The 16999-nt window shown below is 40.8% G+C and overlaps 1 long non-coding RNA gene across 1 annotated transcript in view; it reads left to right on the top strand.

The window, feature by feature from the left end:
• The first annotated feature begins 6332 nt into the window (after positions 1-6332).
• The window catches only part of LOC120638716, a 33010-nt gene continuing 22343 nt past the window's right edge, over positions 6333-16999 (top strand). The window contains exon 1 of the long non-coding RNA XR_005660601.1: positions 6333-6476. This is a non-coding gene — a long non-coding RNA (uncharacterized LOC120638716). The remainder of the gene's footprint in view (positions 6477-16999) is intronic.

Raw genomic sequence — 16999 nt, forward strand, 5'->3', positions numbered from 1 at the left:
ATGAATGAGTGAATGAATGGAGAAGAGAAGGCTTTGAAGAGGGGAAAGTAATTGTCTGAGCCTTCCAGGCCAGAGGCAGAACGTGGGTGAGAGGTCAGAAGTGAAATAGGCTGTTAATGAGGTGTACATCCCCTTGATTCTATTTATTGTGATTATATTGTCTTGTTTTTGTCCATCTGTCTCCCCCGATTAGACTGCGAGCCCGTCACTGGGCAGGAATTGTCTCTATCTGTTGCCGAATTGTACATTCCAAGCACTTAGTACAGTGCTCTGCACATAGTAAGTGCTCAATAAATACTATTGAATGAATGAATGAATTAATTAATTAATGAAATAGTCGAGGTAGAGGAACAGTGAACAGGTTAGCATTAGAGGAGCGAAATGTGCAGGCTGGGGTATAGTAGAAGAGTAGCAAGGGGCAAGACAATTGAGGGCTTTAAAGACGACGGTAAGGAATTTCTGTCTGATGCGGAAGACACTGGAGGTTCTTGAGAAGAGAGGAAACATGGTCTGAACGTATTATGAATAATAATGGTGTTTCTTAAACATTTACTAAGAACTAAGCACCAGGGTAGGTATGAGATAACCGGGTTGGTTGTAGTCCCTGTCCCACGTGGGGCTCACAGTCTAAGTAGGACTGAGAATGGAAATTGAATCCCTATTTTACAGATGAGGAAACTGAGGCACAGAGAAGTTAAGTGTCTTGTCCAAGGTCACACAGCAGGCAGGTAGCAGAGACGGGAGTAGGATTTTCTGACTCCCAGGTCTATGCTCTTTCAACTAGGACATCCTATGTCTAATTACAACATTATAACTTATAAACACATTTGTATCGCTACTACCAATGCGTTTCTAAAATGTCCTTTTCCTCCTACCTCTCTCAGCATTTCTCTTATTTTTCTGAATTTCTATACTTCCCTTATTCTGTCCCACAAAACAGATTTTCCTCTTCCTCTAAGCAGTCCAGAATTCTCCCTGCCCAGGTTTTCTCCCTCCTTTTCTTGTTTACCCTTTCCAGCTCCCTAACCTGGGCTCTTAACTTTCCATGTTACAGTCTGCTCTTCTTGATTTTGCTATTTTCAGCTGCCTGACACCGCAAACCACCATATCATCAGAAAAACACTTAGCTCCTTCTCGTATCAAATTATTTCTGACAACCCATTTGTTCAAGAAATACAACTAATAATGCCATCCGCAGGTCACGCTGGCGGTTCATTCTATCCTCCTTGGATATAGTTTGGGAGCTCCCCGAAACCCTTTTTTGAGGCCCCAAAGTGGACGATGGGCTGACATCCGTGAGGTTGCGTCACATAATCTTTACATTATTGTGTAGAGAAGTCCTCAGGGGCCTCGGACAAATTGGCCCAAGCAAGACTCCTGAAATACTGAAAATCCGGGCTGATCCAAGAGGAGTCTGCAGGGAAGGAAGAGGAGGAGAAAGAGGAGGAAGTAGGCAGCAACTGAGTCTCTCCCTCTAGGAGAAGGAAATAGGAGCTAAATCAGATTTATTAAAAAAAGGCTCAGGGTGAAGCTTCGGAGAGGAGAAAGGGAAGGTAGGCCCACAGTGCAAGTGCTTGTGCGGGAAAGAGGAAGACGTGGGGAAGAGCATCGGGGTCTTAAGGGTGAATGTTCTGATTTGCCATACCCAAAGGACAGGTGTGATCGTGGCCTACCGAATCTCTTCTGGGTTTTCTGATCAGAGCTCTTATGCAGCTCTGGCACGCCTGGTATCACTGTTACCCCTAGATTCTTAAAGATTTCAATTGTTGTCTTTGTTTAGTCAACCAATCGAGCACTTACTGTGTGGAGATCACATAGCACACAGTAAGTTTTTATACAATTTATATACACAAATAAGCATTTGGGAAAGTACAATACAACAATAAACAGACACATTCCCTGGAGGTAAGAATAAGAATAGTAAGTCTTGGTGAGGGCATAAAGATTGTGCATATGTGTCTCCTTAAAGTGCTCGCTGTGGACAAGGAATGTCTGTTTATTGTTATACTGTGCTCTCCCGAGCGATTAGTGCCATGCTTCACACACAGTGAGTGCTCAGTAAATATGATTGAATGGAGGAATGAATAAATTCAGACGTCTTAGTAGACTCTTAGGAATCTAACTGAACCCCAATTTAGATGACAAAGGATCATGCATTCATTTGTTTTGTTATGGCATTTATTAAGTGTTTACTATGTGCCAAGCACTATACTAAGCACTGGAGTATGTAAAAGATAATCAGGTTGGACCCAGTCCCTGTTCCACCTGAGGCTCACAGTCTTAGTAGGAGGGAGTAGGAATTAAATCCCATTTTACAGATGAGGAAACTGAGGCACAGAGAACTTAAATGATTTTCCCAAGGTCACACAGAAGAAAAGTGGGAGAGCAGGGATTAGAATTTTTCTTTTCTCTGATGGACAACATCCTCTCTGGCAAAATATCAGATGCTCTTAGGAAAAATTATACTGCTGTTGGGAATGATGTTTCCAAGTTTTATGTACCTGAAAGATTTGCAATTGCTCTGTTGACTTATTTGTTTTATTTGCTTGTTTTATTGTCATCTTTTAGTGCTACCCTCTAATGGTCAGACCAGAAAAGTAACATCTTACTACCCCGAGCTTTGCTATACCCCATCCAGAGTCAAAGCTGGCTCTCTAAAGAGCTCTTACCCTTCGAGTTTTTCAAGGATTCTTGGATCTATAAATAATTCAGTGCATCATTAGAGGCTCTTATGTCTCAAAACTCCTATCTTTTGCATTGGTCTAAGAGCTGTCTTACATAGTGATCTATAAATTTCTCCAACTCTGAACACCAAAGAAGAGTTTATGACACTCAGAGGGAACATTGTATTTTGGAATGAAGTGCTATATTCTTTGACTTGACCTTTTGAACAGGAAAGGGGAGCACACAGTTTGCCTTTTTTGAGACGGAAGCTAGTATAAGTGATGGGCCTACTGTCTCCAAATAAAAATGGAAAATTTGGTCACTTTGTCAGGTTTAGTTTTTTGATATTGTCATATTTAACCAAAACATAGAATCCAGTCTTCTCCTTTCCAAACCAGGTGCTGGCAACCCCCAGCTGAGTAGCAACGGGTGCCTGCCTGGCTATTTTACCTGACACTCCAACCTCAGAATGGGACCTGGGTGACATACGATCGTTCCTGAATTCTGCACTTTTGCTGAAGCCCGGTCTGGAGCTTCTGGGTCCCATCATCCTCTGCTGCTACTTGGCTCAGTCTACATCTCTTCTCGTTGCAGGACACCATTAGAGACATGGGACAGAAGCACCCAGATGGGACAGCATAGGACCCTGAAGTAGTAAGAGTAATAATATTTAATAAGCACTTACTATATGCCAATCACTCTGCTAATCACTGGAGTGAATACAAGATAATCTTATCAGATTATCTTCATAGCTGCAATAGACTTTAGAAGCAGGAGAGGCTAGTGGAAGAGTCAGAGGACCTGGGTTCTAATCCCAGCATCTGTCTGCTTTGTGTGCCAGTTGAGGAAACCACTTAACTTCTATATGGCTCAGTTTCCCCATCTGTAAAATCTGTTCTCCCTCCTTCTTAGGCTGGGAGCCTTATGTGGGACAGAACCGCATTTGACCTGATTATTCAGGTTATCTATTCCAGAGTTTAGTTCAATGCTTGGTACATAGTGAGTGCTTAATAAATATCCCCAAGCCCCCTCCTTATGTAACTCCCATATAGATTGATTCATCAACCCAAAATATTTGCCCATGTCTGCTTAAACTACTTCTTGCAGATCAGTACTGTTAAAATTCAACAAAGGTTTTAGCTGCTTCAAGATCTGCTTCTGGCAAACAATAACACAACAAATCATTGTGATAGTGAATATAGTCACATGGCTACAGCAGCACAGTTTGAAGAACTGACCTCAAACCCAGTAAGTCCAAAACTGATCTCCTCATGTCACCCTCTGCCTTCCTCATCACAGTTGATAAAATCATCATTCTATCCATCTCTCAAGCCCGTAACCTTAGTATTATCCTTGATGCTATCCTCTTTCAATTTTGCTTGTCTCTCCCACCGCTGATCTCCTGTTCACTGCCTGTCCTCTCGTTTGAACTCCTTCCCCTTCACCCTTGGCTGACCACTGTTCTCCCCATCTTCAAAGCCCATCTCCTCCATGAAGTCCCTCCTGATTAATTAATAATTTTGCCACTTTTATATTCCCTAACTGCCACTTCAGTACTTCTGGGGCCCCTAAAGCACACGTGCTTAGTATGTGCTCAATAAAATATGCAGATTAATCAATCAGTGGTATTTCCTGAGCACCTACTGTGTTCAGAGCACTGTACTAAGCACTTGGGAAACTACGATATAGTAGAGTGGGAGATATCATCCCTGCCTGCCCTCGGGAATCTATATCTAGTGAAGTACAGCAAGGATGCTGATATGGTTATCAGAAAATCCTCCCCATGTCTGTCTTTCTCTCTACACCATAAGCTCACTGTAGTCAGGGAATGTGTCTACCAACTTAGTTGTACTATATTCTCCCAAGTGTTTAGGATAGTGCTCTACACATAGTAAGTGCTTCATAAATACCATTGATAATGATCTCTGATGTTAGGTAGGGTCTTGGTGAACCTCGAGTAATGGGAAAATCATATCTTCTCATGGATTCTTTGGAGATTAATGAGTATAGTGGGTGAATGGTTTGAAGATACCAACCTGACTGACATTTCTTAATTATTTTTATGTCCACCACTAGTACTAAATATTATAAAGTTGCAAAAAGAAAGCATAAAGTATATTATACAGTTCAGGACAGTATGGATAAGGCAGATGTGAGGAAGTATTGAACAGCATATCATGATCAATGTCATATGTACAAAACAACTGAATCTACTTGCACCAACCTGCGGGTCAGACTGAAGCCAGAAAAGATTTACGTTGAGGTAAAAGTGCTCTCAACTTCTCAATCAGTCAATACTATTTATTGAACACTCACTGTGTGCAGATCACTGTACTAAGCATTCGGGAGAGTGTAATGTAACAAAGTTGGTAGACGTATTCCCTACCCTCATGGAGCTCACGGCCTAGAGACGGAGATAGGATAAATAAATAAATTAGGGATAAGTACATAAAGTGCTATGGGACTGAACATGGGATGAATATCAAAAGACCAAAAGACAAGTACAGAAATATTTCTCCCATTTTGTTCTATCCAAATTGCAAAATGAAAGACATGCTGTAGCAATCAATCCATCAGTTGTATTTTATAAGCATCCCTGTGTGCATTGCTTGGGAGAATACAATACAGTGAACAGTTGCAAACCCTGACCTCAAGGTGATTACAGTCTAGGGGATAAGACAGACATTTAAGTAAGTTCCAGGTAAGGAAAAAGAGATGGATATGCTTATGAGCTAGTTATCAAAGTAGGTAAGACATGCTACCAATGATAGAGTGCCTAAGTGCCTGGATAGAGAAGTTGCCACTGAGGAGATATGGGGGGTGGGAAGAGAAATAAATGACATACATGATTGTAAAAATTATCTTCACAAAATGAATTATGAAAAGAATAATTATCTTTGCATTTGAATCACAATTTTATTTTTCCAAAATATTTTCACAACATTATTGCATCTTATCCTCCAACAGCCCTTTAGCCTGATAAAAGTTAATTCATCTCTCATGAGTAAGCATTTTTCTCTTGGAGAGAATTTCAGTTTACATTCAACTGGCTCCTCACAGCAGAACATTTGATTAATGCCTTACACCTGTAGCCCAGGGCAGGTCTATTCCCTCATTAAGGTTCCTCTCACTATTCCCAAAGCCCCAAGCTGAGTTATCAAGGGGTGACAGAGGAAGTTTAATTGAGTTTTGGTAAACGTGTGAAAGGGGGAACTGCAGAGCATGGGGCTACTGAGGAATTATGACACAGGGTGGAGGAGCCTCTGTGGAGAAGTGGTGAGAAACTTTTGGGATTTATCTAGATTAAGATAAGAATAACAACTGTGGTGTTTGTTAAATGCTTACTTTCAGTGATCCATTAGGTTGTATTAATTGAGCGCTAACTGTGTGCAGAGCATGGCAAGGTCTGAAGTAGATACACTGTAATCAGATCAGACACACTCCTTGGCCTTCATGGGGTTCATGGACTAAGAGTGAGGGAGAACAGGTACCTTAGTCCCATTTTACAGATGAGGAAACTGATGCCCAGAGAAGTTCAGTGATTTAAGTCTGACTGTTTGCATGTCGGGCATTTCTCTCCCTCTAGGCCAAGAACAAGGGCAACCTGACAGTTTAACAAGGGCAACCAGCTTTTAATGCGGTAGCTCCTCCTAGTTTACTGCTGTTTTTACGATCCAGGGGAACAAACTGTGCAGACATCTCTAGCCTGCTGCTATGCCTATCTGCTTCAGTTGCATCAGCTGCTGTTACAAGAGCCAGGGCTGGAAGATTACCAATGGGCTGGACCAGGAGTCCGAGGAAGAGCTTGGAAGGTGAGCCCTGCTACATAGCCCATCAGCCTGGTGTTCCAGAGATCACTGGACTGTAAGTGGAGTCCCTCCAAGACCTCTAAATGGTGCTAGAAGAGGCAGGACAGTTGTCCACACCCTCTGTTATCTATGGTTCTTTTTCTGTCTTGAGTTACTATCACACCTACTCTGTACTTTTATTTCAGCTGTAATATGTCTTAAGCCTTAAATATATATGATTGAATGAATGAATAGCCCCCTTGGTTTCCCTTTTTTTTTTTTGCTCTAGAGATTACCTGCTTGGGGGGGTCTGGTTTGTTTGATAATCAAAAGTTAATTGTTTGCTGAAACTCTGTGAGGGAATTGTCTTCTCTATACAGGTCAATCATTCAGTTGTATTTGTTGGACCCTTATTGTGTGCAGAGTACGGAGGACCACAGTCAGCTGACCCTTAAATGAACCCCAAACCTAGAACTCCCTTTCAGCCAGAGTAATGAGAGGTCCATAAGGATGAAGAGAGGAAAAGTGGATTATGGTGGAGAATGTCAGCTGGAATTCAAGTGGGTTCTTTAAAAAATCATTTTGTTTCCAATTAACCGTAGGGATATCTTCAAAGTTGGGGACGTGTGTTGTTCTCTAAATGAATAACAACCATTTCTTCACTGCCAGTCTAAATGGAGTGCAGGGTAACTATTACACAGCATAGACTAGTGGAAAAAGCACGGATCTGGGAGTCAGAGAACCTGGATTCTAATCCAAGGTTCAGCACTTGCCTGCTGAGCGATTTGGGCAAAGCATTTAACTTCCCTATACTTTGATTTTCTCATCTGTAAAATGGAGATTAAATCCTATTCTCTCCTACTTAGACTGTGAACCCCATGTAGGAAAAGGACTATGTCCCACTGATTATCTAGTCTCTAGCTTAGCTCTTAGGGCAATGCTTGAACCATAATCACTATTATTATTATACTTACTTATCAAAAAATAGCATTTACTGAGTGTTTACTCTGTGTAGAGCATTGTACTTAGTACTCAGGAGAACACAATAAAGATGGTAGAAAGAATCTCTGCCCTCAGGATATTGCAATCTAGCAAGTGAGAAGGATATTAAAACAAACTGCAGGTAGGGCAAACAACCAAATATTCATTCAATAGTATTTATTGAGTGCTTACATGTGCAGAGCACTGTACTAAGCACTTGGAGTGTACAATTCGGCAACAGATAGAGACAATACCTGCCCAATAACGGGCTCACAACCAAATATTAGGCTAGGTTTGTGACTGCAATGTGGGGAAGTGAGTGGAGTGAATACCAAAGTGCTTAATGGGCATCAGAGATTTATTGACTTTATCAGTAGTTTCCACCTATAGAAATAAATAAGGGAACAAAACACCACCGATTTGACAAAATCTTTGAAAAGTCCAAGCAAATGATCTTTTTAAGAGTCACTGATTTTCATTTGCAATGAACTGCATCCATTGGATGAAGTTATCTGGAGATTTGGGCATTTCTCAAAATCAGCTGTTTGACATTTACTACCTACCCTCTTCCATATCTGTGGAGGCAATTTTAGGGATAGAAGAAGAATAAGAATAGAAGAATAGAGAAGCAACATGTCTCAGTGGAAAGAGCCCGGGTTTGGGAGTCCGAGGTCATGGGTTCTAATCCCTGCTCTACCACTTGTCAGCTGTGTGACTGTGGGCAAGTCACTTAACTTCTCTGTGCCTCAGTTACCTAATCTGAAAATTGGGAGTAAGACTGTGAAGCCCCATGAGGGACAACCTGATTACCTTGTATCCCCCACCCCACCCAGTGCTTAGAACAGTGCTTGGCACATAGTAAGCGCTTAACAAATACTAACCATTATACCATTATTATTATTATTAATAAACAATTCAAAGCCAGAGAGAACCTTAAAACTGAATCTTTAAGCATTTAATATTCCATTCAAAACTGAGTCAACTCACCTAGCCCGATTAGATGATAGGAATCTGCACAAAGGTAATCTCACCCATCCCTTAGTTGGCACCCACTTGCAGCAGAAAAAATATTATCTTTATTATATGGTAGCCTTGTAGACCAAATTGGCAAGGGATGATTTTATTTGAAATGATGAATGTAATGGAACAAGATTGGTTGAAGAGCTGTGAAGCAACTGGTATTTTTCAAAGTACTTTTTTTCTGTCAGTTATTGATTGTTGAAACTCTCTCAGAATACCAAAATTGCTGAAAGACTTCCAACACAATTAATTTGAAATATAAAAACTCTAAAATAAATGGATCTAGCTAGTTGATGCTTTTGAATGCTGAAAGGAAACCACAAATTTATTTCAACTTCCAGGGAGGAAATATTTCTGACACATTAAGAAAATTACTGGGGTGCAGAATCATTAGCCATAAATCTTTTAAATAACCCCAGTAGTTATGCTCACTGAATTGTCTATCTCTGTTCTTTTAACACATTTTTGGTTTTTAATGGATTAAATCCTCCCCTTAGTGGATTATCATGAGCTCTCAGCCACAGAACCTCCCTCTGCCCACTTCTTTTGTTTCCTGAGGAAGCTCCTCTCAACTATTCTGCATGATGAAGGGGGGAATAGCTAATATCACATTTACCTGTAGTGGCTCTTTGCCCTTAGCCCCAGCCAGAGGGTCCAATTCCAATCATTTAATCATACTTATTGATTGTTTACGCTGTGCAGAACACCGTCCTAAGTATTTGGGAGAATACAATATAATAATAGTAATAATGGTACTTCAGTGCTTACTATGTGCCAAGCACTATTCTAAGCACTGGGGGAAGATACAAGTTACTTAGGTTAGACACAGTCTCTGTCCCACATGGGGTTCATACTCTTATCTTCATTTTACAGATGAGGTAACTGAGGCCCAGAGAAATTAAGTGACTTGCCCAAGATCATACAACAGACATGTGGCAGAGCTGGGATTAGAACCCAAGTCCTTCTGACTCTTAGGTCCATGTAGAACATAATTGATAGATACTCTGTCCAAAACGAGTTGAATCCTAAAGGGATTTACTCAGTTTACCCAATTTTGTTTCTGGTGGCAATTGTTTTAGACCTCAAGAGAGTTCCTGATCACAAAGAAGCAGAGAAGCAGATAGTGCCCCCCGATATACAAGTGTGGCTGGCCCAGCATGTGGCTCACCTACTCACTGCTAAGCAAGCGGAGTTGGTCTAGCCGTTAAAGAATTCCTTTGAGCTTAGTTACATGGAATGCAATTTTTTTTAAAAAAGTGTCAAGAAGTGGAAATTCGGTAGAACAGCCCTAGAAGGAATTAAAAAAAAGTAATTTCAATAAAGGAAGTTCTCTTTGAGAATCAAAAAAATTGAGATTATGTATAGATTTGGCCAATCCTGAAGTCAAGGGAAATGAGGAATGCAAGAGTAGACATAGGTGAAGAGCCTGTTTGGAATGGCAAGCTGGATGAGAACACCCGAAGATAAGATTCCCATAAATCTCCCCCAGGTACACATTATGGGTTTTCTCTCTGGGGCTTTTATCCCTAGGGAGAAATTGCTTTTTAAAAATCCTTGAATATCTCTGTTAGATGGGATTTTTTGGAGTTAGGGCATGCTATTAGAGATTTGGTCAGAGAGGGAGGAATAGGGCTGGATTTTTGTAGTAGCAGGTTCAGTTCCTCTCTGTTGTCTGCTCCAACAGGCCTTGACATCTTCAGATAAAGATATTAGGTTTGGCATCCTGAACAATCCAACTGGATATTATGGAAAAGGAAGGAGTGAGGATGTTTTGAATGGGAACATCAGTGGTGAAGAGTCACTTGTGGTAAATTCTGGGGGGGAATCAATCAGTGCTATTTACTGAGTGCTTACACACTCAGTACAATAAAAGAGTACAATAAAGCAGAGTTGATTGACATAGTCCCTATCCTTAAGGAGCTTACCGTCTTCACAAGCTTATAAAATGGAAAGACGGAGTCGTCATGCTAGAGAGACCACTGGTATAAAGAGTTTGGAACCGTAGGGTTTGAGCTACCAATTTGTTGCTTTATAATGACACTTCTACAGTTTAATCTCACCCTCAAAAAATTGAGTTTTGAATAAGGACTCAAAGCTTGTCACTTAAATTGGCCTTTGGGCATCAAGCTATCTCCTTTCTTTGGGGTGGAGGTTCATGCAAACTTACTTAGGGGAACTTACATTTAAAGCTCCCAATATTCTTATGAGGGAGGGTCTGAGTGAATACCACAAATTAGGCTATTGAAAATATTATGAAATCAAAATATTGGTATAAATCACTACTGTACAAGGCCATCTCAATCTCTCTTATCTGGCATGTGATTACAATGCATATCTGCATCTATTTGAATATTTTGGATCCAGCAATACCCGATATAACCTTTGTGTTTTGGTGACAGCTGTGACAAAGACAATCATCCAACTTATTCCTCTTAATATATGTCTTTCCTTTTATTGCCTAGAAAATTCCACTACTTTATTTTCCATCAGCCGACTCTTTGTACTTCAACGGAGTCTCCCGGGTGTTTGCCTAGACTATCCCATAAGTTACCCAGAATATAAACTAAATGCAATTGTCTTAAGTTTCCAGTCTTTGTGCATACAGATCCATTCTGGAATACCCTGGAGGCATGCAGATACAGAACACTACAGCTGGGGAAAGCATATTTAAGGCTGTGTCATATCTTGAGATTTACTTCTTTATTTCCAGTCTGCTACAATGAAACTTATATGATAAGCCAACAGCAAGAACAAGTAAATGACGTTCTTTTTTTAATACTATGGAAGGAAGGAAACTGAGCTGCATTTACATTTCACTGCCTGATCATAATCAAATAAGTGCAGATTCTGCTTGAGATTTTTCAAAATGTTAAAAATGAAAGGATTCCAATTATGCAGTATCTGATTTCAAAATGAGATTGCTCAGAAGTAAACTTTCTTTGAGAAGTTTTCCAGAAGGCTTAGAGTGTTTTGTTAATAGAATACTGGGAGACTAATAACAATAATGATAATGATGGCATTTGTTAAGCGCTTAATATGTGCAAATCACTGTTCTAAGCGCTGGGGGGAGGGGGTTGCAAGGTGATCAGGTTGTCCCACGTGGAGCTCACAGTCTTAATCCCCATTTTACAGATAAGGTAACTGAGGCACAGAGAAGTGAGTGCTTTGCCCAAAGTCACACAGCTGACAAGTGGTGGAGCCAAGATTAGAACCCATGACCTCTGACTCCCAAGCCCAGGAGCTTTCCACTGAGCCACACTGACTACTGTGGGAAAATATCATGACACCAGTGTAATTTTGTGGAGCATTTAGATTTAGTTTTAAAATATGATTTTGTGGGAGGCAGGTAAAGGGATGTATGAAATTTTGCTGTAAATATAATTGAAGCAAATCTAATAAGTAATAAGTTTATTAGTAAAAGTTTAAAGTAAAAGTTTATTAGTAAATCTAATAAAACCAAGACTAATAATAATTATGGCACTTGTTAAGTGCTTTCTATGTTCCAGGCACTGTTCTGAGCACTGGGGTAGATAGATGCTAATCAGGTTGGACACAGTTCCTGTCCCACGTGGGGCTCACAGTTTTAATCCCCATTTTACAGATGAGGTAACTGGGGCATGGAGCGGTCGAGTGATTTCCCCAAGTCCATACAGCAAACAAGTGGCAGAGGCAGGATTAGAACCCATGACCTTCTGACTCCCCGGCCTGTACTCTATCCACTATGCCATGCTGCTTTCCTAGAGTACTTGATTATAACACAGACCAAGATTTTGTGCTTTAGTTCTTTAACTGTTGTGACTGAGGACAAAGTCTCCATGATTTCCCATGCTATAATTTATCTTTAGATAAAATCGGCATGTTGCTTAAGATTAAATTAGCCCCCAGGATATATTGAAGATTGAGGGGAAAAAAAGCCCTCCCCCTACATTTTTTAGTTTAGATTGGAACCAGCATCAGTTGGACTGTGATTGTGTGTTTGGCTATTGGCACTCGATCATTAACCGTTATTGATTGCCCACTGGGTGCTCGACGCTAACCTGAGCGTCAGAGGTCTCCTACGGTATGGAATTCTAGGAAAGAATATCCTGGGAGTTGTGATGACATTCAGGAGGTCACTGACACTTGCCCACTCCCAAGAGATACAAAGTAATATTTGCTTCACACCAACCCTCTTATCTTTCTGTTGAAATTAGTTTGTGAGACAAAAAGAAAGTAAATTTAATAAGCTTCCAGTAAAGATACACTTGAATTGGTGTGTGGAAAGCAATATTGCTGCTTTCTCTTAAATCCACTAAATATCAGCCAAGCAAATGCTTTCCAATCTCTGATGAGCTTTCCTGCTCCTTGTTGTTAGGCATCTTTCAGAAGTACTTTCATCTTCCATTGATCACCAAGAGCTCTCAGTCTGTCTTTTTGCTTTCAATGGATTTGAAGTAGTCAAAAGCACAGGCTGCCGTTGTGCCTGGAGACCCAAACACATTGTATCTGAACTGGTGTGTCGGAGAGTTGACTACCATTACTTGCGTTCATTAAAGTAATTCACTAGGGCACTTGTAAGTAGGATATTTCACTGTGTTCCCACTGTAAGAAATGGATTTTCTCCTGGTGGCAGATAAAGGGGCTGTTTGAATCATCTTTCTACATTATTGCTTCGAAGATCAGAGACTTCATGGCAAAAAAACAAACATCCATTGGAGGGTTTTTTTCCCAACAGCTGAGATATCTGAATCCACGAGTTTTTAATGGTGGAAGTGCTTTTAGCCTGGCTTTCTGTGTAATAGAAAGGGAATTTGCAGAGATTGCTTCTATTGCATTTTCCGTGGTACTAACGAGACCTGGTTATCCCGGGTGCAAAGGAGCCACGATTTGGGGCTGGTACATGACACACCTACACTACTGGATTACTGTTCTGTCCTGTCCTTCTGTCCTGGGCACCCCTATTCGATCTTCACTCAGTTGAAGGGATTAATTTACAGCACGGTCATGAGCTGCTTCTTTCGGTTGGTTCCTGCTGACATGGTCTCAAACTTTATTAAAACTTTATTTGAGATCTAGAGAATTTTTCTAAGAAGTCATAATCAATATCCTTCCCCGGCCCCAGCTTAGACCCATGGAGGGGTAGAGAGAGGAGTTGTGGGGGCAGGGGAGCAATAAGGAAACTGGAGGAGGGTGGAGGTGTAGAAGCCAGGTTTACTAGAGTCCAAAGCAATTTTACCTAATAGTTTGATCTAATGAACGATATCCTGAACCCCCTCTAGACTGTCAGCTCATTGTGGGTGGGGAATGTGTCTGTTTATTATTGTATTGTACTCTCCCAAGCACCTAGTACAGAGCTCTGCATGCTGTAAGCATTCAATAAATGCAGTCAAGTGACATAGAACTTTGTTTAGGGACAGGAAGGTGGGAAATGCACCATCCATAGAGCATGCGCTTGAATTATGCTTGAAACCGTAGTGGTGATGGTTTGGGCGGTCATCCACACTCTCCCACCTGTGAATGGCAGCAAGCATCGTGAGATGGCCAATTTAACCTAGGGATGTGGTCTGTGGTTATGAGACGGAAAAGCTCTGCCTACCCTTTATAGCAGCAGACTCTGCTGAGTCCTCATCCACTTTTCACATCGATGCATATGCGATGTAAAACCATTAAGGTCTTTATTTTACATTGCTGTATTATCCCTTTTCCTACTTGCCAGAATTCCATAGCTGTATGGATTATCAGGGACATGTGTTCATTCTCAGGCTCTTGGGTGGTGAACTGGTTGGGGTAGGGTTGCAGGGTTATTGGAAAGGGCAAGGGAAAAGAGCAATCTTTAAGGAGAACTGGAAATTCTGGGATCTGCTTCCATGCATACAGCTCTGTCATTAAAATTTTCCAATTTCAGTTCCAATCCTAGGACTACCGGGAAGAAATCTTCTTTACAGAAGTTGGGGGGGCTCTTCTGTTGCCCCTTGCCAGGACAGGGCTAGTAGTTGGACCAGGAGGACAAGTGGGGAAAGTAGAGCGGGGTTTATTTATCTGTAGCACTCAGCCTGGAATATCAGGATGAGTTTACTTATCTGTAGCACTCAGCCTGGAATTTCAGGAAGGAGGTAACTGGGGTGATTGAAGCCTGGGACATGCCTGAGTTCTTTATCTTTTCAAGGTGTGTAATTGAGAGATAAGAGCCAGGTATCAGTGGAGCTGGCATTGGAGATTACTTATGTGCAGTAGCCAGTAAAATGTTCAGAACCCCTGAAGACCATTGGCAAACTCTGCAGAGCAGCCTGTAAACTAGGAAGATTGGAAGATTAGGAAGCTTGACCTAAATCAGAGCAATATGGATTCTGAAGTAAGTGGAGTGAAGTACAGTGATAAACCCATTCCTTCAGCACCAAACTAGCTACCTCAGCAACAGCGTATTAATTAATGCTAATGATAAGAATGGTCTCATAAAGATTTTATTGAAAACCAGATATTTCCAGTGGGAAAAAAAACAACAAACATTTCAAAACATATGAAGGAAGATTTGGTTGCTATATAAATGGGTCGCATCTTACAAAAATTAAGGCACTGTCAATAGTTATCATTCTAAACAAATATAATAACATAGATCCTCCTTATATAGAGTACAATTCTATTAACATTATTGATATTAAAATGAACAAGAAATGAGTGTTTTTTGGATTGGGAATAATTTCACAATTTTGTTAGGAAAAAAAATTCCCTCCTCATGGAATCTTAATGAGCCTTTGTCAACAGGAAATTAGTTTAAAATAGAAAAAAACAATTACAGACTTTATATTTTTCCCCTCACAGACATAATGCAATAACAATTCCACCCACAGTATATTAATTTATCCCTAAGGTCTTCATGTTTTCTTCTTACATTCCTGAAACACATTCAAACCAGAGCGATTTTTTAATATGGGATTTTTTTTTTTAATATACCTAGCATGAAAATGATGCCATGGGCTTAGACAAGGGAGTTGATGTTGTCTGTTCTGTATAAATGAGGTGAAGTTGGGCCATGGGGCCATGGTGGGAGGATGTTTGCCCAGAATCCCAGATCCTAGAGGAAGAGAATGAGCTCACGAGCCCCCTTTAAAGATCACAAGAGGGGAAACTCGAGGAGATGAGTGAGATTTTCAACCTGGTAGTGATTTCATTCATTTCCTGGATTAAAAGAACTTAATAAAACTATTATTGTGATTCTTCAAATACCCCTTCACAATCTGCTGTCCAAGCATGCTTCTCTAGACTGCAAGCTCCTTGGAGGCCAGGAATATGTCTTCCAATTCTGCTATATTCTCCCCACACAGTACAGTACACTATACATAGGAAGAGCTCAATAAATACAATCAGTTGATTATTCTCGACGCACAAATAGTGGAAAATAGAGCACTGGAACTTTCTTTCCTCACAATCAATCACCTAGTCTGCAAAGCCCTGAGTTGGGTGCTTGAGACAGAACAGTTGTAGTGGAAGACACAATCAATCAATTGTATTGAACACTTACTTTGTGCAGAGCCCTGTACAAAGCAATTGGGAGGGTATGATATAAAAGTTGGTAGACACATTCAAGAAGCTTCACTTCACTTCACTTCTCTGTACCCCAGTTACCTCAACTGTAAAAAAAGAGATTAAGACTGTGAGCCCTATGTGGTTTTATCTTGTATTCATTCATTCATTCAAAAATATTTACTGAGCGCTTACTGTGTTCAGAGCACTGTACTAAGCGCTTGGGAAAGTAAAATACAATAGACAGCGATATTCCCTGCTCACAACAAGCTCACAGTCTAGAGTAGAGAAGACAGACATCAGTACAAATAAATAAAATTACAGATATGTACATAAGTGCTTTGGGACTGGGAAAGGGAGGAGAGCAAGTCAGTGTGACACAGAAGGGAGTGGAAGAGGAGGAAAAGGGGAAATTAGTCTGGGAAGGTCTCTTGGAGGAGATGGGCTTTCAATAAGGCTTTGAAATAGGGGAGAGGGGTTGTCTGTTGGATTAGAGGAGGGAGAGCGTTCCAGGCCAGTGGCAGGATGCGGGCTAAGGGGTTCGTGGAGAGACGGGCAAGACTGAGGCACAGTGAGAAGGTTAGCCCCATTTTAAGCAGTGCTGATTATGCTGCTTCTTTTTCTCAGATATATAGATCTGATGGACTGAATCTTTCTCAGACATAATAACAGTAGCTAGTTTTGAACATATGGCAACTCAGTGCTATGTTTATGACTGTCTAGTGAAGTGGAGAGTTGAGGCAATTATCAAGATAATTAAGGTAATTTATTGCATGGAGGGGAGGAGAAAGCAGTTTTGGTTCCTGGCATGTTACTGCTACTGATGAGAAAGACGTTTCATTCTTGCCCTTGCAAATCTGGTAAAACTGTTTGCCTTTGCTTAGTTATCCTTCATCGCAAATACTGCCCTTCTTCGAATACTTCGCTTGCCTTAAAAACTCCTGCTGATATGGAAGAAAGAAACACCTAAAACCTACAGTTTTACTTTAATTTAAGAAAGGGAAGATCTTTATGTGGCCCATTTCCTTGTGATGGACCTGCAGAAC

This window comes from Ornithorhynchus anatinus, chromosome 12 (assembly GCF_004115215.2).
Source record: "Ornithorhynchus anatinus isolate Pmale09 chromosome 12, mOrnAna1.pri.v4, whole genome shotgun sequence".
In the NCBI taxonomy this organism is placed as follows: domain Eukaryota; kingdom Metazoa; phylum Chordata; class Mammalia; order Monotremata; family Ornithorhynchidae; genus Ornithorhynchus; species Ornithorhynchus anatinus.